This window comes from Bactrocera oleae, chromosome 6, assembly GCF_042242935.1.
Source record: "Bactrocera oleae isolate idBacOlea1 chromosome 6, idBacOlea1, whole genome shotgun sequence".
In the NCBI taxonomy this organism is placed as follows: domain Eukaryota; kingdom Metazoa; phylum Arthropoda; class Insecta; order Diptera; family Tephritidae; genus Bactrocera; species Bactrocera oleae.
This window is the reverse complement of record NC_091540.1, coordinates 48624727-48649094: the sequence shown is the minus strand read 5'-3', so window position 1 is coordinate 48649094 and position 24368 is coordinate 48624727. Positions and strand designations below refer to the sequence as shown.

Here is a 24368-nt window from a genome sequence, read left to right as displayed (position 1 = left end):
CCCTGGTACATTCGTAATGACAACTTGCATATGGATCTGAATGTAGAAACTGTTGACACCGTGATCAAAAAGTATGCTCAAAGTCATGCACAACGACTTCAACAACATATCAACATTGAGACTCTTTAGCTCCTTAATAATGATGGCCTTACCAGAAGATTAAAGCGAGTAAAACCTTTGAACTTGTGTAAAAAAAAATGAACTACAAAATAAAATAATCATTGTTCAGGTCTCACTAAAATAGTGACTATAATACCTACATATGTATAAGTTTAACATCTGAAATGAATATCATAGGATAAGCATTTTGTAATTAAGTCAGAAACAAATAGTTTATTAGTATTAATTTACTAGATTGCTATAAAATAAATTCCCCAAAGAGGTGTTTTTCAAAATAAAAAAAAAGCTGATATACTTTCTGTTTGATAAGAAAATCCCCTATACTACAACAAAGAAGCAATGTTTTGACTATGTACTTGTATGTGTTCGGAAAATATGTAGTTACAAATTAAAATTTAGCAACTAAGTTAATTGCCGAAATTGTTGCGCCAAAATCACATTAATAAATTTTATATATAACATATTTATAATATATATATATACTAGGGTGGGTACAAAAAACTAATGTTTTTTTTTCGTTTGGTACCCTAAAGAATTGGTTGATAGACACCTCTAAAAAAGTTTGAGCTCTTAATTGTAACGGGAAGGTCCTCCGCGTGATAGAAAAATTAAAATCTCGTCAAGCCAAAAAATTGTTTTTTTACCCACCCTAATATCTACTATATACATATGTTATATTTATTCGGCTATAAACTTAAAAAGAAAACAAACAAGGTAGATACACCATCTGCGAATCTTCTTAAAATTAGAAATTCATGACTTTATGTGCATAGCTCAGTCAAGATATTTTAATCTCATATTTATAACAATTAATATTTTAGAAAGCCGTTATACCGGATATTGAAATATATAGCAAATTGTACGAGTATTTAACAAATTTTGTGAAATATGTTCAATACCAGTGTAATAAATCGCCTAGAATTAGAATAATTAGACACGTAAAAAAATTAATGGATAATATTATTTACATTCCACTTCCACGTATCCATGTTTGTAGTTCGAACACGCCTATGCAATTTTGATCATATGATGATGTAAATATTTGTATGCAATAAATAATAAATATAGTATTATGGGTGCTCGATGAGCTGTGAATAACAACAGCAACAATAGTGGCGGCATTTTGCCGCCAACATTTTATGCATATTCGCAACGCAATTTTATGCCGATAGATTGTGAGTGACAGCCATGACAAGATTGATTCAAAGCTTTGATGCGCTGCGAACATTAGGCACCAAGAGGGAAGCAACCGAATTCTGCAATAAACTAGGCAGTGTTGCAGTAAATTGCTTGTATCCACAAAGAGGCAACAATAACAATAATTGCAATTTCCAGCATGGCTCGTGCGTTGCTAATAAAAAAATATTTATGCATATGCTTGAGTATATATTTTAAATTGATTAATGGACTCTATACAGTCAGCTGAATATTGGGGCGCAAGCCTTTCTGCATGAGTGTGTTTGAATGTGTTTGGCTGATGATAATTATAAAGCGGCAGTGCAATGGAATGTCAAATGCAGTCAATGAATTGCACAGTGGAACTGGTTCATTGGATTTTTAATCAACTGCAAATATTGAAATATTTTACTAATTTAGCTTTTGTGTATGTAATTTTTGGTAAGTTCGAATGTAAGCTCCCATAAGGTTTTACGGAAAACTCGATTTTCTCAAATAATCTTCCTGGAGTGATTAAATCAAAGTTTTCCACAATTTTGTCACATTACGTTTAGCCTCTATAGTGAGTTCAATACAGACTCCGCATCAATTAAATCGCCATAAACCCGCCAAAGATAGCAATGGATCTCAATTGGATACCTGTGAACTTTGGCCCCTTTTATGATACCCCAAAAATTCCTAAAAACAGATCACCAGTTCTTCATAGACCGACAATTGATTAATAATTACCACTTCAGTATGTTCAATCTAAGTCTGACAAAATCTGATCAATAGCAGAGAAAGCGGCAAGTCGATTTCATCTCTCTTACAGTTCACTCGTTGTCGGCAGGATTTTACTCCGACACGAGTTCTAGTTGTTGATCAACGATTGCCAAGTATTCGGGAGTTCCGTATGAGCAGCGCTATAGCAAGAAGACAACGAACGACCTACTACGCTTCCAATCGAATGGAATTGGGGTAAGAGTGCCCTGCTTAGCTACCTTTCCGGCGATTCCGCTATGACCACGCATCCAAACAGATCTAATACAGAAGAAGCTTGACGTTATTTCTAATGAGCTCATGCACTCTTTAACTAGCTTTGAGCGCACAGTCAGCCAGCTTAAAGCCAGTATATCCTTTCTACTATCAGAGCAAATGCACACCTCTCTGATGGAAGCTGCTTTTCAAAGTAGTAATCTACTGCCACCTTGATGGCAGCTACCTCCGCTTGAAAGACACTACAGAGGTCTGGTAGCCTGAAGGTAGAATTGATGGTGAGCTCCCAATAGAAGACTTCGCCTTCCATTCCTTCGCAGGTGAGTGAGCAGAGAAGGAGCCGTCAGGAGAAGATAACGCGACGCAGTGATCCAGATTATCAGGAATGCAATCGTAGAATTTCAGTATGTCCCTGCTTGGGATTCCTCATATGTCAACAGGTGCATCGTGGAGAATGGCATTGAGTACCATCGTTGGTGTTGTTCATGCTCCAACTTATGGATACAGCCTAGATAGTGTGGTTCTCCGAGCATCCTACATGCAACCTACTTTTGTAGAGAAAGTAGTTTAGTGATGACTTTTGTTTGCGGTTTGTTGTAGATCATACCCGATTTGTTTTGAACTGAGATCTCTGTTTCGAATTAAGCATGGAAACCGCTTCTGTTATTTCTTGAAAACACTACTCTCGTGGCTCTCACTGAAAGCTTTTGTATAACGCTTCTATTAGCTTTCCCTGTATGTTTGTATGTATGTATGTTTGTATGTTTGTATTGTGCAAGCGATAACTTCAGTAATAGCTGTCTTCCATTCGTCAAGCGTTACAGAATAGCGAATCGAACAAGCAATAGTTGTTGTTCAAATATACAGCATTTACGGTTCAACCTTGCCTTTTGGTTCTATTTTTGGTGAAATAATTCCTCTTTTTGACTTAGGTTTCGAGCACCGTTAATTTTACATTTTACATCCGCGTTAAAAAATATATTTAACATTTTTAGCAATAATTTATTTAAAACTTGTCTAAAATCTATAGAACAAATTTGGCATTGAAGAATGTATATCATTATAATAATGTATCTTTTGAGGCATACTTTTTTGTACAGAATTCAAATCGCCCAACATTGAGCATGTACATTTTTTTTATAAGAGAGCAGCGCCCAATGTGGCAACGATTAAGCTCGGTAAAGATTTCTTCGGAGAGAAGAAATGTGAAGAATCTGTCTTTGGATACAAAATTAGGAAGTCTATAACAGATCTAGCAAAATAATGCAATTATTTATAAACCAGAAAAAAACGATAACTTCGACAGCACCGCAGCTTAATACTCTATTCAGATTTATCTTAATTCTGATTGACTAATTTGTAAGGCAGCTATATCCAATAGTGCTCCGATATCCAAAATTCCCACAAGTGAGCAGCGTCTTGGGGAGAAAAGGACGTGTGCCAAATTTCAGATCGATTTTTCAAAAACTGATAGGCTAGTTCGGGTATATACAGCCGGACAAATGGACATGGCTAAATCGACTCAGCTCGTCACGCTAATCATTTATGGTATATATATCTACTTTATAGGGTCTCCGACGTTTTTATTTGAGTGTGACAAACTTCATGGCAAACTTAATATACCCTCTTCAGGGTATTAAAAACTGGTATCTATTAATATTTTATAAACGTGTGAATGACTCAAGAAAGTACGAGTTTTTTTCAGTGAACTTCCAGTTCTAAATATATACTTGTATATACCTATATCTGATTTGAGCAAAGCCTCTATTAAAACCAACAGCATTATACGATCGAATAACGTTTAAATTTTTTTCACATGCTAATACCTTTAAATGATCATATAACGGTATTTAGGAAAGTAAAAATAATATACTTTTTAACGTATGTATGTTAGAAAAAATTTAATTTAATTGGCTTAACATTTATCAATTAACCAGTTAACAATTAACCGGTCTACGCTAATTGCACATATATATACATATATACAAATTATACAAATCGTTTACCACCTCAACATGCACTCACCACACTGTACTTCGCTTGATTGACCGCCAAGTTCATTGACGCATTTAAAATTTGATGTTTACGGTACATGAAGCGGCGTTGAGCGCCTAAGCAGTTGTTCAATGATTTGAGATAATTTCTTCCCCATGTCGTTTTGTTATTTTTATGCGTAAATATATTGATTGAAGCAGTTAAAGTTGCTATGCCTGACACGCACACACACACGTACACATATAAATGCAGTTTAAATTTGCATAAATGCATACAATTGGTGCATTATGACTTCACAAGCTAAGAATATAATATTAAATGTTCTCAATTGTTGCATTTGTCTGAATGGCATTTCCTAGCATTAAGCGTTTCAAATTCCGTTCACTTAAGAATATCAAAATATTTAATTTTTTGCTAGGTATCACTTCACTATTTTTCACACATGCTCCCTGGCGATTGTACATATTTTAAAATACCAAGCGATTAATACTCAAATATGCACGTATCTACGTATATATATAGAGATAACGTTTGTTCGAATAAATAATACAGGAAATTACACTATTCCATTTGGCTCCGATTTCTATGCGCTAGCAAGTAGCAAAGCTACTTGTATGAGATAAAAAATGTGAGGCACAAATTGCTGCTCCAAATCTTCGTCCAATCCCAAAGATAAAGCGATTTTTCTTGTTTACCCTTGTAGATAAGCGCCATTTAAATATAGCTGCAAACTAACCGAAAAATATGAATTATTTGATAAAAAAGCTTAGTAATACGAAACATCCAATAAAATAACGCTAGCGCAAATCCGTTGCAAAGACTGCGTTGAGCGTGTTCAGTTGGCCGAGCACGTAGCGGCGTTTGCTATGGATTGCTCATCGCCAATGCTCGTAAGCGTGAAGCCGAAGCAAAAGCCAAGTGTAGCGCATTCATACCACCCACAGACTAATACCAATTTATCATTGTTGTTGTTGTATTTTATTGCTCTCAACACGTATGCCAGCTTTTATTGTGGCTATTATCAACAGACCAATTCGTATTCGAAGATTCGCCTGTGCACCGAATATGGTTGACAAAATTTTAATTGCTATAAACGAACAACAACAACAGCAACAACATAAGCAAAGCGTGAATGGCATTTGTACATACTTGTATGTACATAGAAACAAACAAAACTTGTGCTAACGCAGAATTTTAGCAGCTAATTTTTAAGCATAGTTGTATGCCTAATTATTATGCAATTAATTATATTATTCTTTAATTAAAAAAGTTAAATCTGATTTGAACAAACATTAATCAGACATATATTGAATTCTAATTTTGTTTTCGTTGCTTGTTTTGCTTCATTATGCAGATTGTAGTAAGAATGTTTGTAAAAGTTTTTATTACCCAATTAAAATTCAATTAATGGCATTCTTTGTTGTTTGCCAGAATTTTAGGTACAAAATGAAGTGATAGGGATAGAGAGAACAAGCACAAATATTATCGATGTCTACACAAAATTGTAACACCCGCAAGAAAACGTTGGATACCCTATAAAGTAGTCGTATAGACAATACCATATATAAATGATAAGTAATGAGCTGAGCCGATTAAGCCATGTGCATCTGTCTCTCTGTATATACACGAACTACTCTCTTGGTTTTTGAGATATCGATTTGAAATTTTGCACACAAACTCAAGTCTTTGTACAAAAACTTGTTTATTACCTTGGAAGAAATTGTTTAGATCGGACCAGTCTAGCATATATCTGCCATGCTAACTAAACGATCAAACAAAAGTCCTTGCTGGAATTTTTTAATTTTTAATGTATCTTCACGAAATTTGGCACAAATTATACTTAACTTTCGAACAAATTGTCTAGATCGGACCACTATAGCATATAGCTGCCATAGAAACTGAATCGGAATCAAGTGCTTGTATGGAAAGCTTTTATACTTGACGAAAGATCTTCACGAAATTTGACATGGGTTATTGTCCAAATTAATGGTGCAATTTGCGAAGAAATTGTTCAAATCCGATCCAACCTAAGTTCTTGTAAGGAATTTATTGTATATGTAAAGGGTATAATAGTTTTTTTTTTGTAAGATCAATTCACTCAGTTATTTTAAAGATTGTAATTCTTCAGTTAAGCTCACATTTAAAGTTGTAATATTCGATTTGTCCTGTTATTTTATGTCTGAAACAGTTTAAGTCCAGACAAAAAATGACTCATCCGTAACTGTTGTAATCAGTATCTTAAATGTTTGGCTCTAATGCTCAAGGTATGTAGCAACATCAATAATAATATTAATAACCCAACGATTACCCTCCTCCCGCCCAACCGACGCGAGGGGCGCAATCCGCATACGTGCGGAATTAGCCGAGTCAGAAAAGGCAAGAGAGTTTTGAGAGTGATGAAGTGTTAAGATCCAAAAGAAAAAAAATTTCAACAGCTAAGATTTATAGTTACGATATAATAAATTTTTACAATTTTATTTATTAAGAGAAAGCAATAAAGGTTTTTTATTTTTGAAAAGTGAGTCAGATAAGCCAAATGTGCTGGAATGAGAATTAAAATCACGACATATACGGCGGAATGGTTCGTTTAGGTCGAAATTTGATCTACAGAATTTTAACAGTAAAGGTTTAAACTGTCTCGAAAAACGAACCGGGATATAAAATTTAATTACATATAGGAGAAAAGAACTGCAAAATTTTCCATTCAAGATTTTTACTAAGAATATTATGCCAAGCACTTTCCTACGACTAGAAGTGTATATTTATAAGTTTTAAATGACTAGTGTATGGAAGTAGACTTACCCTAGAGTCCCATCGGAAATGCCCTAAGGCGAAAAGTAAAAATTGTGTTTGAACAGACTCTAACTTGTCAGAATGGATTTGGTGGCTAGGGTTCCATACAACAGAGCCATGTTCCAATATAGGTCTAACCAAAGATGTAAACAGTGTTTTAGTAATATGCGGATATCTCAATTCTTTAGACCCACGTTTAACAAAACTGAGGACAGCTTTTGCTTTAAAGACCATGGTATCAATATGAAGACTGAAATTAAGCTTAGGGTCCATATTAACTCCCAAATCAACATAGTTAAAAACTTGCTCTAGAATATGGTGTTTTATTACATAAGAAGAGTGGTGCACAGATCTACGGGAAAAGCACATCATCTTACATTTAGTGAGATTCAATGGCAAATCATTTCTATCACACCATGCAACCAAATTGTTTAAATTTGTTTGCAACAGACACCTTTCATCAGTTGAAGTGTATGATTTAAAAAGCTTTATGTCATTGGAGTATAATAAAATGTTTGAGAATTCTATTACTGAAGAGATATCGGTAATAAACAACAAGAACAGAATCGAGCCAAGATGACTACCTTGCGGAACACCTAAAGAGACATTAATTGTATCTGAAAGAGTTTTCTCAAATAACACTCGTTGTGTTCTATTATAAAGATAAGAAGCTACCCATTGAAGAAGTCTTGGCTGAAAGCCCAGAAGATCAAATTTATGTATGAGAGTCGAGAGATTAACATATTTTTTTAAGATAATAATATAAGATTAATATAATTTTAATACATTTTTGTGTTATTTTTAGCAGTCGAGTATAGAAATTTGTATATTTAATAATTCAAAAAAGATAAAAATAATATTAAATTATAATTCCTTGACTATACTACACCCATACCATATGACTATTTACGAGTATATGTGTATATGCATATAAATAGCATTAAAATCTCATATACGATATATTTATAATTACCTATTTATTTGTACACTTACAACACTCGGAGACGTCATAACTACTCATTAGGAAGCAATGTCCAAATAATGAAGATAACATGTGACATTTATAATCACGTTTGTTACCTGATAACTTTTGTAAATATACTATTGTATATACCATAAATATATAGGTGAACCTATATGTATACTACAATAATTAATCTTTACAAAAATGTGAGTGGAACGTGCCCACACACTGTGTAGCTACTGCCTTATAATGCGATCAAAATAGTGTTAAATGTAAAGAAGTTATGATAAATTCAAACACACACAACTACCTGTAAATATAAAGCTCTATAATTATATACGTAGAGAGTTATATACAATGTGTGAGACTTCTGATGTCAAGATAACAAATCAAACATATGTGGAGATGTGGTATTCATAAATTGCATCAGTGATTTTGGCTGGCCAAATGCCAAATTTTAAACAAAATTCCTAACGTTTTTATATCAAACAATTGACGTCAAGTATTTGCACCAACAGAAGTCTAACAAAAGACCTCTACTATTTTTTTGCAAATGCTCAAGAGATTGTAATATAAATGGTGTTATCTAGCCTTTATATAAGTTTGACTTATCAAATAAATGTATTATCACTCATTTTATCGGTGCAATAAAATATATTTTAGTAACAAGACTTTACATATTTCAAAGTCTCCAATGAACCCTAAAGGGTCTGCATCGTATCCCCAAGGTGGTATCGAACCCTTAAGGCTAGCGTTATGGATGATGAAATGTTGGAGTACGATTAAAATGTGTTCTAAGGTAACCTGTGTATTCTTCAATCTATTAGAAATTTTATATTGTAATTCCCGTTCGGTAAGCACAACAATTTTATAGAAGTTGTGTAGTTTCACTATAGAGAAATATATCCAGAGTTGTTTCTCTCTTGAAGGCAGAAATAATATAGAATAAAGAAGATTTCGCAACTTTCAACGTACATACATACATAAATTCTATATAACAGAGTTACATTTGGCTGTTCTATCGTTGTGATGTCACAAGCCTAATATATGGAAGCTTATGGTATATGGAACCCGTAGAGGGAAACGTTAAGAAACTAAGTTTGCAGTTGTACAATATTTCAGAAGAGTTTATAAAGTTGAATATATTTTTTCACCAAATAAACTCTAACATAAGCAAATTTTGATTCATTTTGTAGTAACAGAGGTGAGCTGCTTGGATACTCACAGTAATATTGTTAGTTACCTAAAAATTAAATTTTAAATTATTCAATGTGAATTCCAAAAAATACTAAACTCTTGCTGATGTTTTCATTTTGAATTATTTTTACGAGACAATAACCATTCAGCGGATCTTTGACTCTGTCTTATTGCGTTCGATCAGTGTCAGATTGTACTTTGAAAACCTCTCTCTCTGATCAGTGTTCAAAATACACAGTAATTATCACTTGTAAAGCCTTTTCATTTGTAAAACTTTACGAATGATAAGACGTATACGTCTCCGTCCGTATGAATGATGTTTATTAATACTATCGTGACTCGATCTGAAAAATTTCCTCGAAGATTGCATAATGGCCGGATTTCGTGAAGTTATCTCCTCAAATGAACTACTTGTCCATACAAGCACTTGATTCCGATCGTTCAGTTTGTATAGCAGCTATATGCTTTAGTGATCCGATCTTAATAATTTCTTTGAAATTTGCACTATTGTCAAATTGCGTGAAGATATCTTCTCTGAATGAAAAAGCCTTCTAAACAAGCACTTGTTTCTGGGGAGAAAAGGATATGTGCAAAATTTCAGCTAAATTTCTTTCTGAGGAACTAGTTCGCGTATATATAGAAAATACAAAAAAACGGACATGGCTAAATCGACTCAGCTCGTATTATCGTGCTGATCATTTACGTATATATTTTATAGGAACTCCGACGTTTCTTCTGGGTGTTACAATCTTGTGGCAAACGTAAAAAGTGCAAATTTTTTGTTTGTGATGCGGTCACTAGGTTCTGTCAAAGACTTCTCTCCCCATGTACTTGTAATATATGTAAGAAAAAACGTGCTAGAAAACGTTGGATATTTTCTAGCTCGCTTTAAAAATCTTAGCACAACTTTACATATTTGCACTTTAATATTTAACAACCTCTAGTTGTATAATAAATAGAAATAAAATTTGTTGCTATATTTCTACTCAAATCACCAATACTTTGAGTATATATACGTATGTACTTATATACTGCTATATATAAAACAACGATAAAATCATTCAAGCCTTTAAAAATAGTTCAGTCGCAGATAATAAATCTGCGAACATTAACTTTCCAACTGCATGCGAATTCTATGCGACAAACAAAAGGCAGAGAAGTAAATAAAAAGTGCAAATGAAGTGAAGGCAATTAAAACGAGTAAGGAAGTGTTAATTTCGTGCGAAAATGAAGCTTGTATAAAGAGGTTGAAGTAATAATGTTAGTTTTGAATGTTTTAATTTTTTTCTTTGTAAGCATAGGCTAGGCTAAATTCAAGTTTTTTCAGAAATTTTCGACATTTTGTTCAAAAAAGTATTTCATCCCTTTCTTTTCGAGTTGCGAAAAAATTTCAAATATTCCACTGAACCGGTAAACCTGGTTTCAGAATGTATATAATGCATTACAATTAAAAACACTAGAAGATGGAGTTACACATATTTAAAGACTTAAAATTTTAATATGTGTGAAGAATTTTATTGTTGTTTACAACTACACTACTTATCCATAATACTCTTAGCCTAGCAACAACAGCTTACAAAGCCATTAACAGACTTTCACAAAACGATTTACAGTTGCTGCAGTCAAAGCAATAATATTGTTGATAGTTCGGAGCACAATTCAGTATTTGTGGACAGACAGAAAGCACACAGTTGCTTCCATGCAGGAAAATCGAAACCAATAGCGTTGCATTCCATCAGTCTAGTGCAATCAGTACTATAGCGTTTAACATAGTAAGTAAAGACGAAAAAATATCGAAGGCATCATAACAATGAATATCATGCCGGAGCTTACATATGTAGACCTCCAACATTTTTCTTACTTATTTTAAAGAACATAATAAGAAAATCAAATATCAAGCAAAATTATGAAACAATTTTTAAACATGTTTTTTGTATTCCACATTTTAGGAAACAATTTACTATGAGGCAGTCTAAAAAGTTCGTGTAATAAGAAAAAGGCATGCACATTAAATTTACAGCTGTCGGACAATTATTCCGTGAGATGTATTGTAGTATTTTTAGTCACGGAAGTTTTGATATATAAGAAATATGATAAAAAGAAATTTTATGTCTTAACAACATATTGTGTTTGGTAGAGGTTTGATGTGTGAAGCTATCATACGTAAGTGGTTTGTTAAATTCCATACAGTCCGATGGAAGTCTAAAAGAGGCTTCCACTTACAATCGATCAAAGAAACCAATGAGCTGATGCTTCTGAGATGATTATAATTTATTCGATTTTTTGCGGCATAGGATATTGAATGAAATATGATTCCACCATTTTTCAATCGACAGTCATTCAAGTGGACAGCACGCTATGAACCGAGTCCAAAGCGTGAGAAAACGCAACAGAAATGAAGAAAAAATTCTTTGAATCTAGCACACTGCCAGGCCTAGCTTTAGGTCTTGAAAAAATGTTTGAAGGCAATTTTTAAACTAAGAATGGGTTTACGCCTATGTATATATATGCGTGCTTTTTATTTATCATCTATGTTGACTCCATGGGACTGAATATGACATCTGTAGTGTGGGCTTTATAACGCCCCTTTTCAGAGAGCTTTATTGTATTGATTTACTTAGCTATTCGAATAGTTTCACTTAATATTTAAATTTGAACATAAAATTTTGAAATGAGAAAAAATCTACAAACAGCTTTAAGTGGCATTCGCACTAAACATTCTTGTGACAACACATTGCGTGGAGAGGATTCCAGTTCACAACCTCTGCTGGCAATTGTCCCAGTGGCATACACAACAAGGCATAAATAACTGCCTGTTTTGTTGCATTGGCTGTTTCAGCCCTTTATACTCTCACAACATGTTGCTACAGAGTAAAATAGTTTTGTTCACCTAACGGTTTTTTGGATCACATAAAACGCCTGATATGTGAAGATACTCAACCTATTCCTATCATACACTGTGAAAATGGGCGAAATCGGACAACAATCATGCCTACTTCCCATATAACACAACTTTAAATTCCATTTGATTCTTTCACTTCCAGTATACAAATCAAACATCAATGAATATATCGGGATAAAACTTTGTACAAGTAGTACCCTAAATATATTTAATCTTATGTTCAAAAATTGTCACAATCGGGCTATAACTTTTCAAGGATCCAGAAACCAAATATCTGGACCGCAGTGCATTTGGTTGAATTTTAATGTTCGATTACACCCGAACGTAGCTCTTCTTTACTTGTTATCATTTCTTTCTTGACAATATTTGGCAAAGGACGACAGAAACCACCGAAAAGCGAGTTCCAGTCCAAGTAAAAGGGAGAATATATGCGAAAATTTACGCTGCAAAGGCTTGAATTTGTTTGAAGTGAAAATAAAATGATCCGCAACGGCGATTAAATATATGCGAGGTCGATTGCCAATGAGTCGAAGGCGTACAGTGATTTAAAAATTAATCGGTTAGGTAATTACAATACAGAAAAGGTTTTAGACTTAAATTTTTGGTTTCTATAAAAAGCATCTTATTATACGAGTATAATGCATTAAGTTGTCAGAGATGATTTTGGATTTTGAATATGATTTTGCTTATGAACAATAGTTCGATCATAGTCGGTATCGACGGGCAACTCATTGCCGTAACTTCGATCAACTTTCTTGAGATATAAATACTATTCAACATTTTTGATGACTTTCTACCTTTCAAACTCGTCTATTTATATCATCATCGTGAATATGATCGTTGTTTTTTGTTATTCATATGTGATGGCGTTAAAAAGTCGCAAAAGTGATTCGACTTTATAAAAAGGGATTTTTTCGATACATTTAATTATCTTACTTCTCGAATTTTAAAATAACGCCGACAATAATTTTATTTTTGCTGGGCATTAAAGGGTTCCACTGTGTTGCCATGAGGAAATTAAAACTTTTTACACCAAATTTCTTTAAAAATTATTTACCGTACAAAGTAAACGAATTATGATTTAATTAATTTAAAAAAATGCTTGAAATTGTTTTATGAAGTCAACACTCAACGGTTGCATTGCAGTGGGTGAAAGAAGTTCCTAAAAAAGTTTTGAGGAGCAAAAAAAAAAAGATTAATTTAAGTTGAATTTCTCCAGAAAAATGATTACCAAAGGACGCAGTGAGCCATAACCTGTTCAGAAAGTGGAAAATAAGGAGCGTAAAGATTATTATAAGAAAATAGAATGTGCAAAAAAGGCAAGTGGGACTAGTGGCAGTCCAGAGGCGGTCAAAAGATAAACGAGTGTAAACAGTATGCATGACATTCTGTAAGAAAAACTGATTTGAATACAAATTATCTTTAAATTACTTAATGTCATTTCTCATAAGCGATCAAAGCAAATATAGCAGTTGATTGTTAGAAATCGTAAGCAAATCGTTGGAAATATAAATGTCGATTTGAATGATAATCAATGAGTCAGAGATAATTAAAAGCGTCATACATTATAACATATCTACAAAACCAATTAGAAAGTAATGCATAAACTGCGGGAGTTTCAACAATTCATTGAAGCCGAACAACCATGAAGCCGGCCATAGTGTTACAGTCCATGGGGAACACTATAGAGTCATAATTAGTGACTTTTTCGTGCCTGAATTGGATGTTGTCGAATTGTGAATGACCTTTGGCTTCAACAAGACGACACTAGATGCCATACAACAGCGAAACAATCAACTTATTGAAGGACACTTTTGTTGAGCGCACTATCACGCGTAGGGGGTTTTGGCGTGGCCTCCAAGATCGTGCGATTTAACACCGTTGGACTATTTTTTTGTGAAGTCGAAGAGAATATTCGGCGTGCTATTGCTGATGTACGACCCCAAAAAGTGGTTGAAAACTAGGCCTTTCGACTGGAATTTATTCGATCCTGCCGCGGCGGTTACTAACCCGAAATCATTTTAAAATTATATACGTTTTATTCCTTCTTGAAATCAACATATCGAAAATAAAACTTCCTTTATTTAATAATTAGGTAATTTTCAGATGACTTAATTATATGGCCACCTAAAACGACCATGAAAATGAAATAAAAATTATTTGTTTTTCGAATGAAGATAAGCTTATGGAGCTGTTGTTTCAAAAATGAATTCATTCAGTATACTAACTATTTCATTTAACATACACAATTTTAATATGCGACTGAATTAATTAAATGTGCATATATTTGGTATAATAAATCCCTCACAGTAAGCCATTACAAGGGTTTTTAATTTAAGCACCCTCCAGTCTGCTTTTGCTCCATTATTGCTTGTAAATAAACTTCGTTTGACCCTCGATGTTGGCAGTGGAGTTGTTGTCCATCCTACAACCACAACCAGTAAACTGGGCGTGATTTCAAAAGCAGTAACAAGAGGCAAAATGCTAATCAATTTTATTAATTTCGCCACTAATTTCATTTGTATCCATTTAATCATCCAAACGCTGACATTGATGAATTTACGCTGAAGCGCTGATGTGCAAGCTCCAAACAAAAGACCGCGCTGTAGAAACTAAGCAACAAAGTCGTCTCGTAAGCGTATAAACTCGCCAGTATTTACTTATAAACATGTTGAAAATACGGAAGCTATGGACAAATATATTTGCAGAAATTACACGACCACATTTATAGAGGCAAGTGCAGTTGAGTACGCGAGTAAATGCGAGGGTAGTTCAATAAGAACTTGCATACACTTGTCGAGTCATACGTCAGCTTTGAAAGCTTATAGCTGTGCGAATATAAAGAGAACAAGTAGGAAAGGGCTAAGTTCGGGTGTAACCCTCTTGCAACTTGCATGATCAAAGCCGGCTAAATAAGTTCAGGTGTTGGCAAAACTTTATATTCAAATTCTTTCTATTTTGTTTTTTCAAAATGTTTAGCTCACAGGTGCCCCTTGCTACTGCAAACCCCTGTATCATATTTCAGTTTAATATTCTCATTTAGTGATTAGTTATGGCATTTTAGAGGTTTTCGATTAATAGCGTTTTGTGGGCGTGGTAGTGGTCCGATTTCGCTCATCTACGAACTTCAATTTTTTACCAAGAAACACGTGGACCAACTTTCATTATGATATCTCAATTTTTACTCAAGTTACAGCTTGCAGAGACAGACCCGGATTTAAACTCGTCTCATCATCCTGATCATTTATATATATATAATCCTATATCTAACTCGATTAGTTTTAGGTGATACAAACAACCGTTGGATGAACAAAACTATTACACTCTTTAGCAACATGTTGCATGAGTATAAAATCACACCAAAAATTGTTAACAGTTGCAGTGATTTTAATTAATCCGAGTCAGATCGGTCATTTCGTCCACTGTGCGGCGCCACTATAGTCAGAGCAATTTACTGTCGTGAAAATTTCAGCCACATCGGAGTCGTATTTTTGTTGGTTTGTTTACGTGTAGAAACAAGCGTTTTCGCGGATATTAGAAACACACAAAATCGGTTATTCAAATCTTGGAAAATCGCCAGAAAATTTACGATCATTTGGATGTTGTATACGACAACTTATCTCCTTCAATGGCGATCGTAAAAAGTTTGCTTAACAGGTGTCCCGAAATCGGCTAACTGAGACAACAGGGACCTCAAAACACCACGAGGATCATATCCTGCTCAAAATATTGGGCAGCACAATGTTGACGGCTCGATAGCTAGCACCTCACTCCGGATAACGAGCTCAACCGAAGAAGGTGGAGAATCAATTTTTTTTGGGGTTCACAAGCTGATATTATTGCACTGACACCCTGAAATATTTCCTACGCTACAACGCACCGACGCCATCACTACATTCAAATCAGTCGAATTAGTCTACAAACTGCTGCCGCATCTCCAGATTTGGCTTCGTCCGATTTCTTCTTGTTTTCAGAAATAAGTCATTCACCGAAAATAAATTTGAGTCGAATTTGACCATAAGTTAAGCGAAGTGCGCGAAGCACATTCTTTACGAACGTGAATTTTTGTAAAAAAGTTAAACGATTTGTAAACGTTGTTTAGACGTAAGTCTTTATATGACAAAATGCCAAACGATACTAAAAAAAAATTATATAACAGCTTGACACGACTCATGCGTGATCTGTCAAAAAAAGGCTATTGAAAGAAGTATCTCTACTTGAATCACCCGTTATATTCATAGTTGGGTATGTAAGTTGGTTAGAGCTATGCTAAAATATGCTAGCCAAAAATTAGGTTGTCAGTTTTGTATAGCCTAGTTAATAAACACTTTCAACTAAATTATCATACAGTAGTATGCAAGTGGCCAACGATGTCTGATTTACTCATATAAATACGTGTGTATGTACACACTGCTGTAGCTTTGATTTTCCTAACCAACTCTTCTCAATTTCACCCTCAAATCAACTTGGTGACTCTTTAAATAGTACCCCGACGATATTTACTATTTTAAAAATAATTTTGTATGTCCTGGAAAACCTCAGCAGTGATTAAATGCTTTTGTTTTCCAAGGCTAGCATTCGACTACATAGTATTTTCGTCCTGAGGGCTGGTTGCTTGAAAGACTCGACATTTCATTGAACTTTATTCGGCTGGAATTTATTTTTAAACTGTTGCTCGCTGATGCTGCAATAATTTGCATTGATTTTGTGTCGTTCTCCAAATTGGTCACGTGAACATATGTATGTATGTATACACTTAAATACATGTATTTACACATATGCATACAGATTGTTTAAGCATATGTTGGTTTTTCGGCGCAGCCATTTCGAGTTGTCACTTTACAAAGTGCGGTCGCATTCATGTAACGGTTTCTACACACATACGCACAAAGAACAAAACATATACGCATATATACGCATAGCAATGACCTAGAATTTTCCCTAGCCTAACATTGGTTTTTGTCCGCATAGCCATAAAAAATGACCGTATTGCAGCTAGGTACCATACACACGCGCATGTGCATATGTATGCCAATAAAGCGTTTTATTTCTTTTTGTTTGATATGAATTTTGCACGTTAAATGAAGTTTAATTACAGTTGTCCTGCCGCGTGTTGTTTGATTTGTGTGTGTAAGTGCCTACACGGATACTCAGGTGCCTATGTATGTGTGCTGTGTGTGATTTTGCTGGACAATAGCGGTTAAATTTACTGTTGTATTTTGTTCTTGCCATATTAAAACGTTTTACTATAGTAAAATGTATATAAAGAAAATTAATTATAAAAGTTTTTATTAGCACAGAATTATTTACGTGTACATATATTTATTTATATAGCACTACTATTATTTTTTTCATAGTATTAATTTTTTTTCCATCTTGCAAGCTGTGCAAATATTGCATATTCACTTGGCACCCCATTGTTTACCGTCAATAGCTAAGTTTGTTTGTGTGTGTGTGTGTTATTTACTTAATACATTTGCAATTGTTTGACTTGCTAATTATTTAAAAGCCATAAAACTTTATTGATTTGTGTGTTATTATGCAAATATTCTATTTCACTATAATAGTATATTTCACTCTAATAGAATATTTATCTTATATTCTAGTTTAAAGAAGAATTTTTATATCAAAAAGTAAAAGTAACTTAAATAAACATTGTAAGACGTTCCAAAAAGTTACATACACGAAGTTGGCTCAAAAGAATAGCTTCAAATATCGTGATCTATTTATGTATATTTAAATTATTTTTGAAAAAATAAATAACCGAGTGTAAACTATTATATATAATAAAATCGACATTCAACTTTAACATTAATATTTTATAAATAAGAAAAGGAGTAAATAAAGCATAAATATTTAAAATTAAAAAATACCATTTTAGAAAATATAGACATGGATACATAAATTCACTTTAATTTATATCACTGTGACTAGGTCAAACTGTTATTGATAGTAGACGTGCTTTTTGAAAATCATTCGTTTCGTACGGATATTGACTACATTTTAGATTATTTAGAAATTCAATCGAAGTAGCCAAATCAATTTGGCAGTACTTCAATTCCAGATTCTCAATCAAATTAATATTATACCCTCAAGAGCGTATGTTAAGATTACTGCGAAGTTTGTTACACCCAGAAGGAAACCTTGGAACCCCAAAAAGTATATATATTATATAAATTATAAGCGTTACGAGCTTCGTCTCTGCTTTTCTCTATAGCGTATATCTTTCATACAAACTGACCGATCAAAATCAAGTTCTTATATGAAAAACTTGTTTCTGGCAAAATATATTCACAAAATCTCCGAGCATACTTGTATTATTCAGATCGAACCACTATACCATAACTGAGCTAGATTAATTTCTTCATAAAGGATTCTTTTTCTTAATGCGATTGTTTCTGAATATCAAAAAACGTGGCTAGAAATGCAGCTGTGAAGGGTATTATAGTTTCGGTTAACGTTATTTCATTTTTTTTCATTTCATTTTAACTAATTTTCCTTAAAAATGCTGTACTTGCTATTGAGTCAGCCATTAAATTGATCTATTATCCATTACTTAAAATTAAAAAGATAGGTAAGTAACAATAGTTAACAAAATAAAACTATAATAAACTTGTTCAAAGCGCTGCAAGAGAGTATATAAGAAATCAATATATACATATTTGCCTCCCCTTAAAACTTGAAAAACATCTGGCGAAACTGTCTTACTGTTGCTACTAAGCAAATAAAATCGTTTGACTTCGCTAACGATCTCGCGATTCCCTTATACATTTACTCTTACTCTTGTAGATTCTCTACATTTTTTCTATTATTCAATTTTCTTCTAAGCATCCTCAGACTTTATCTGAATCGATTTGGTCAGTTTGTCGGCTTATCTGTGACCAATTTATATATCGAGTTTAAGTGTAAGCTTTTTGTAAAATTGCCGTATACAACGAGATATATAATATTGCGACATTTTTGAATGTAAGGTAACGAATGTTTACACAAACAATACGACAATATTTAATTTAAGTATATGTATGGAAGTTTTAATATTTTTTGTTATGCATGAAGAGTTATGCACATGCATGAAAAGATAGCGTTATTCAAATTTATATATGCATCAAATAACTGTTATTTTAGTCTGCAGTAAATATTAAATACTATGAGGTGTGTTCAAAAAATAAAATTATAATAAAAAATATTTAAACTACAGCTTCGCTGGTTTGGGGAGACTAAATGACAAAATTTTGTTTTAATATGTATTGTAGATATAAATGCACCTATATTACAGTACAATTTTCAGCTGTATTTATTGCGTACTTTGCCTGTAGCAGCCGCTAAGGTTAGACGTGTTTTTCTGAGCTTAGCGATTTTCGTTTGTTCAAAAAAGAAGGAATCAAAGAATTTGTTTGTGAATTCTTTGCGAAAAACAATATTGTAACGGTGCTCCAGCCTCCATATTTGCCAGACATGGCTCCGTGGGACTTTTTCCTATTTCCAAAAGTTAAGAGAATGTCAAAGGGCCGTTGTTTTACAATTTTACAAAATAGCTGAAAATCGCTGATAGAGCTAAAGGCTATCTCAAAAATCGAGTTTGAGAAGTGTTTCGACCATTGAAAGAAACGCTTGCATTAGTGCATAATATCGAATGGGGAAAGCGACACATTCATGTAAACAAATTAATTAAAATAATTTTTTCAAAAAATTTAAAATCCCGTTATTTTTTGAACATACCTCGTACATTATTAAGTGTCAATAAATAAATTTTAATTAGTGTCTAAATACTATTTTATGCCTAGCTTCTGCTAACATTTTTTACATATTATGAGGAATCTTTATTACAAAAACAGAAAAATGATTTCAACATTAGTGTTTGGGTCCAAATTAAATGATATATTTCTATTTTACAGGTATAACTTTCTATTAGTCTCACTAACCGATATATAAGTACTTCACTAAAATGATATTAGGACATCATCTTTTGTTATAAATTTTTATACTCTCGCAACATGTTGCACAGAGTAGCCGAACTTAGCTTTCCTTACTTGTTATTATTTATTTTAAATAAGTAGCTATTATTGAAACTCAATTGATAAATCAAATATTAAATTATGAATTATTTTATTAATAAAAAATTACTTTGAAAAATTTTTCAATTAAAATTGAACATTGAAATTTCGATAATTAGATTAGTTAGATATGGAATCGCCTTGTTGTTGTGAATTGACTTATTTCTTAAGTATTTTTATGTCGATGGTTGCCCATTTTTCAACAACGACCTCCTTTAAATCCTTTAAGGAATCAAACCGCTTTCCACCTTCGTATGTATTAAGAATGCCTCAGACATCCCCCTCATTCAGATATTGTCGCAATCTGATCTGGATACCATTATAACAACAATTCTTTAAACTTTAATATTATAAAATATATAAATCACATTGAATATTAACTCAGACAGGATCCTTTGAGCGGCGCCTTTTTTGCCATTTATATTTACTCGCTCGCACTTATTTTACTAATTTTTTACACTGGACAATTTATGCATTTACAAAATAATTGGCACTTTAATAATTTAATACAAAAGCAGGCGTTTCAGAAAAAAAAATTTATTCGCTTTTTATAATTAATGCATATAAAAATTCTATCAACGTAAAGATAGTGATCCTAACATTCGGAATGTCCTTGAATCAGAGTTGCCACATGTTAGGTAAACTATTCGCGTTTAGTTCATTTTCAATGACTTCAATATGATCAAGGAGCTAAACGGATAAAAAAACATGTTTTGTTCAAACTGTCAAATTATCCTTCTAGAAATAATTGTTTATTTACTCGGTGTAACTTGCTGCAAGCCTTTGGGAACAAATAGTTTATTGTGTCTTTTTAGAATATTCGCAGGGACAACGAAATAAAAATACCAAATATTAATTAAAAATGTCTTGACGAAAATAAAAAGCTTGCAAGCAGACCATTGTCCAAGTGAAAGGTAATTGTTGTGATAATTAGAATATGAGCTTAGTCCCATATTTGTAGTTCTGTAATGTGATGTGATTTACATTAAAAAAATCCTTAAGCCCTTCACCTAAAAAAAAACGTATGTTCTTAGAACACCTTAAGCCCCAATCAAAGATATTTATTTATTTATTTTCTTAAGAATTTGTAATGTCCCACTCGAACATGCAACACTTCAGCGTAAAAAATTATTTATCAAAGATGCTTCTTCATCACAATTAAATAATGTGAATTTTTCCGCCAAGCTAGAGAGCTTCCATATTCCATATTTTTATAAAATTCCACTTATGACCATTTTCGTTTACACAAAAAGCTGTTTTGGCCATTCAATGGCATTATACACTTTTAAAAAGGTCAAAACAAGCACGTAGAACTGAATAAGGTGGACCTACAGGCAACACGGTAAGCGTCTATACATCCATTTTTCCACTTACCTCTTCCTTCCTAGCGACCAAACGCATACTACCTTTTCTATACGTTAAGTAGCAGTTGGAGCCACTTATATTCGCATAATATTTGCACAATAATTTTTAAATTTTCACAACTCGACATTATTCTTTCATTGCCAGCGATGTATTTTGTTTGTTGTTTTGCGTTTTATTCGGAAAGAATTTGCGACCGACAATGTTGATGTTATGGTTGCTTTTATGAAAACTTAATTCAATTGAATTTGAATTCAGGCAGGATCCTTTGAAAGGCGCCTTTTTTTGCCATTTATATTCTATTTACTCGCTCGCATTTATTTTGCTAATTTCGGACACTGTTGCATAAATCATTTACAAAATAATTGGCACTTTAATAATTTAATACAAAAGCGGGAATTTCATAAAAAAATAAAAATTAAAATTAGTTTGCTTTGTATAACTTACTTTTACTATAGTAAGTATAATTTTTTGTTTAATGAGCACAAAATTTGTAGACGGAATTTTTTGTCTTAAACACTAATCTTTATAATCTTCTAGCTAAGCAAGACAATATGATCAGTTTATTACTAAAAATTCAGTAATATTTTCATCTATTTCACTTAAATGTTACTTTCAATCACTGACCGCCAGTGCGTATACTTAACCGACGCTTTCATGCGGTTTCTGTAGCGTTCAACAGTAAAACGATGCGACAACTGAAATCTGAATTTCTTGCTTTGGCATTCAGAAGGTATTTGCAAAAAGCGTTTGCTAATGCTGAGCTTTCTGTTAGGAAAAAGCTCAGCGTCGAAAAAGGTAGTTAAGTTCAAAATTATGACTAAGCATTAACATAACCAAATTAATATATTAATTAATATTTTTTTTTGCTATTCATATAAACCTTATTTTTTCATAATTTGCTGGTAATTTACAGATTTTTGTAATGCATTATATTTAATTTATTAGCTAGGAAGCAGCCGCCCAATAAGAAATGCATTATCTACTTTAATGTTAACGGTCTAACATTGTATGTGTAATGTTAACCAAGACGCTAAATTTTATTCGTCGCAACTTGTTTGGCAGTTAGCTGTTGTTGTATAACTAAGCCGGCATTGTTTGATGTTGTGTTTATGTTTACGATGACAACAACATAATTATCAAATACTTGAAGATGTTTTCATATGAATATACATACATACATATGTACATATATTATATATGGATTATTCCATCCAAAAATTACATTCAAACATTTTTTTGTGTTCTTTGAGCCAAAATATTGGACACGCATTTTTTTTATTTCGACTCAATATGAAAAATTTTGGATTTATGAATTTTCAAAATTTCAACGCTTGAATAAAGTTCATTTAAACATTTGCGTATATGAAGAGAAGTAATTCATTAGAAAAATAACTAGCTGGCCTAATGTTTACGATTTTCTTAGCTTTCCAATGAGACATACGTACACACATACATAACAAAAGGTGCATCTTTTTACAAATAATTTTTTTTCAACTTGGAACTATTTTTATTCAGTTTTTTTCAGGCATTCTGTAGGAGTGGTAAAAATATTTGTGAATTTGGTTATGATAGCTTTAGCGGTTAATGAGATATGTACAATAAACCTATTAGAGGCCGTCGCTGCGCCCGCTTTTTAAAAAAAATTTAAACTGCAGATACCCCTTCCTAATGTGGTCCTGTATACCAAATAACTGTTTAGTATCTTATTGTGAAGCTTAGTTAAGGCAGTTTATTTGTATTCGATTAATGGCGTTTTGTGGGCGTGGCAATGATCCGATTACGTCCATATAAAATACCAACCGTTTTACCAAGTTTCATCAAAATATCTCAATTATTACCCAAGTTACAGCTTGCACGGACGAACAGACAGTCAACTCGTCTCTTAATCCTGATCCCATTTATATATATATAACCCTATAACGGACTCGATTATTTTTGGGTTACCGTTAGGTGAACAAAAGTATTATACTCTGCAGCAACTCAAATATGTCGAACTTTGTGCCTGAAAAAGTGTTTTCTCATGACTTTAATATGAAGAAAACTTCAGCCGAAAATCAGCGTATTTTGGTGGAAGGTTAATGTGATAATACTGAAAGTGGTCTTGACGATTTGAAAGTGATGATCTTGGGTTAGAAGATGAAGAACGTTCTGAGCAGCAAGAGGTTTGAAGATAAGGAAGTGGAAGCATTACTCGATGATTATAAACTTTAAAAAATCATATGTGATATCCGGAAAACCAGCCAAATTAACGGCAAAGCTAAATCCATGACGCCAAGGTAATGCTCTGTATTTGTAGGATCAAAGGGCAAAGGGCGTGATGTGCTATGAGTTTCTAAAACCGGTGAAACAATTAATAGAGAACGCAGCTCAATAAATTGAAGCTAGTGATTGGAAAAAAGCACCTGGAATTTGCGACTAGACACGAGGCAATAATTTTCCATTATGACAACGCTCGGCCTCATGCTGCAAGAACGGTTAATAACAGCGGCGCGGAAGTTTTGGCTCACCCGCCTAATAGCCCAGATTTTTCCTCTTCTGACTGTCACTTGTTCGTCGTTGTAGAACTCCCTAACTGGAATACGGTTCACATCAGAATAGAGTATCGAAAATTGGCTTGATTCATTCTAAATCTTCGCATCCTTTTAAAGCCAAACACTTTTAGAGTAAATTTTCTTTTTATTATTAAAATCGAGATCTATTTTCGATATCCATATATAACTTTCAACTTTTCTAACTTACATCATTGTTCCAGCAAAGGCCCCTCGTTGTCACTCAATTTCATTCTAGTGAGTAGTGAGTTTTGAGATCTAAAAATAACAATAAAAAT

At 33.1% G+C, this 24368-nt stretch overlaps 1 protein-coding gene across 3 annotated transcripts in view; it reads right to left on the bottom strand.

The window, feature by feature from the left end:
• Ac78C (adenylyl cyclase 78C) overlaps nt 1-22224 on the bottom strand; it is a 112466-nt gene extending 90242 nt beyond the window's left edge. For all 3 annotated transcript variants that reach the window (XM_070111128.1, XM_036362632.2, XM_036362644.2), the window contains exon 1: nt 21551-22224. The gene's annotated coding sequence lies outside the window, so the exon portion shown is untranslated. The remainder of the gene's footprint in view (nt 1-21550) is intronic.
• Nucleotides 22225-24368: the final 2144 nt, after the last annotated feature.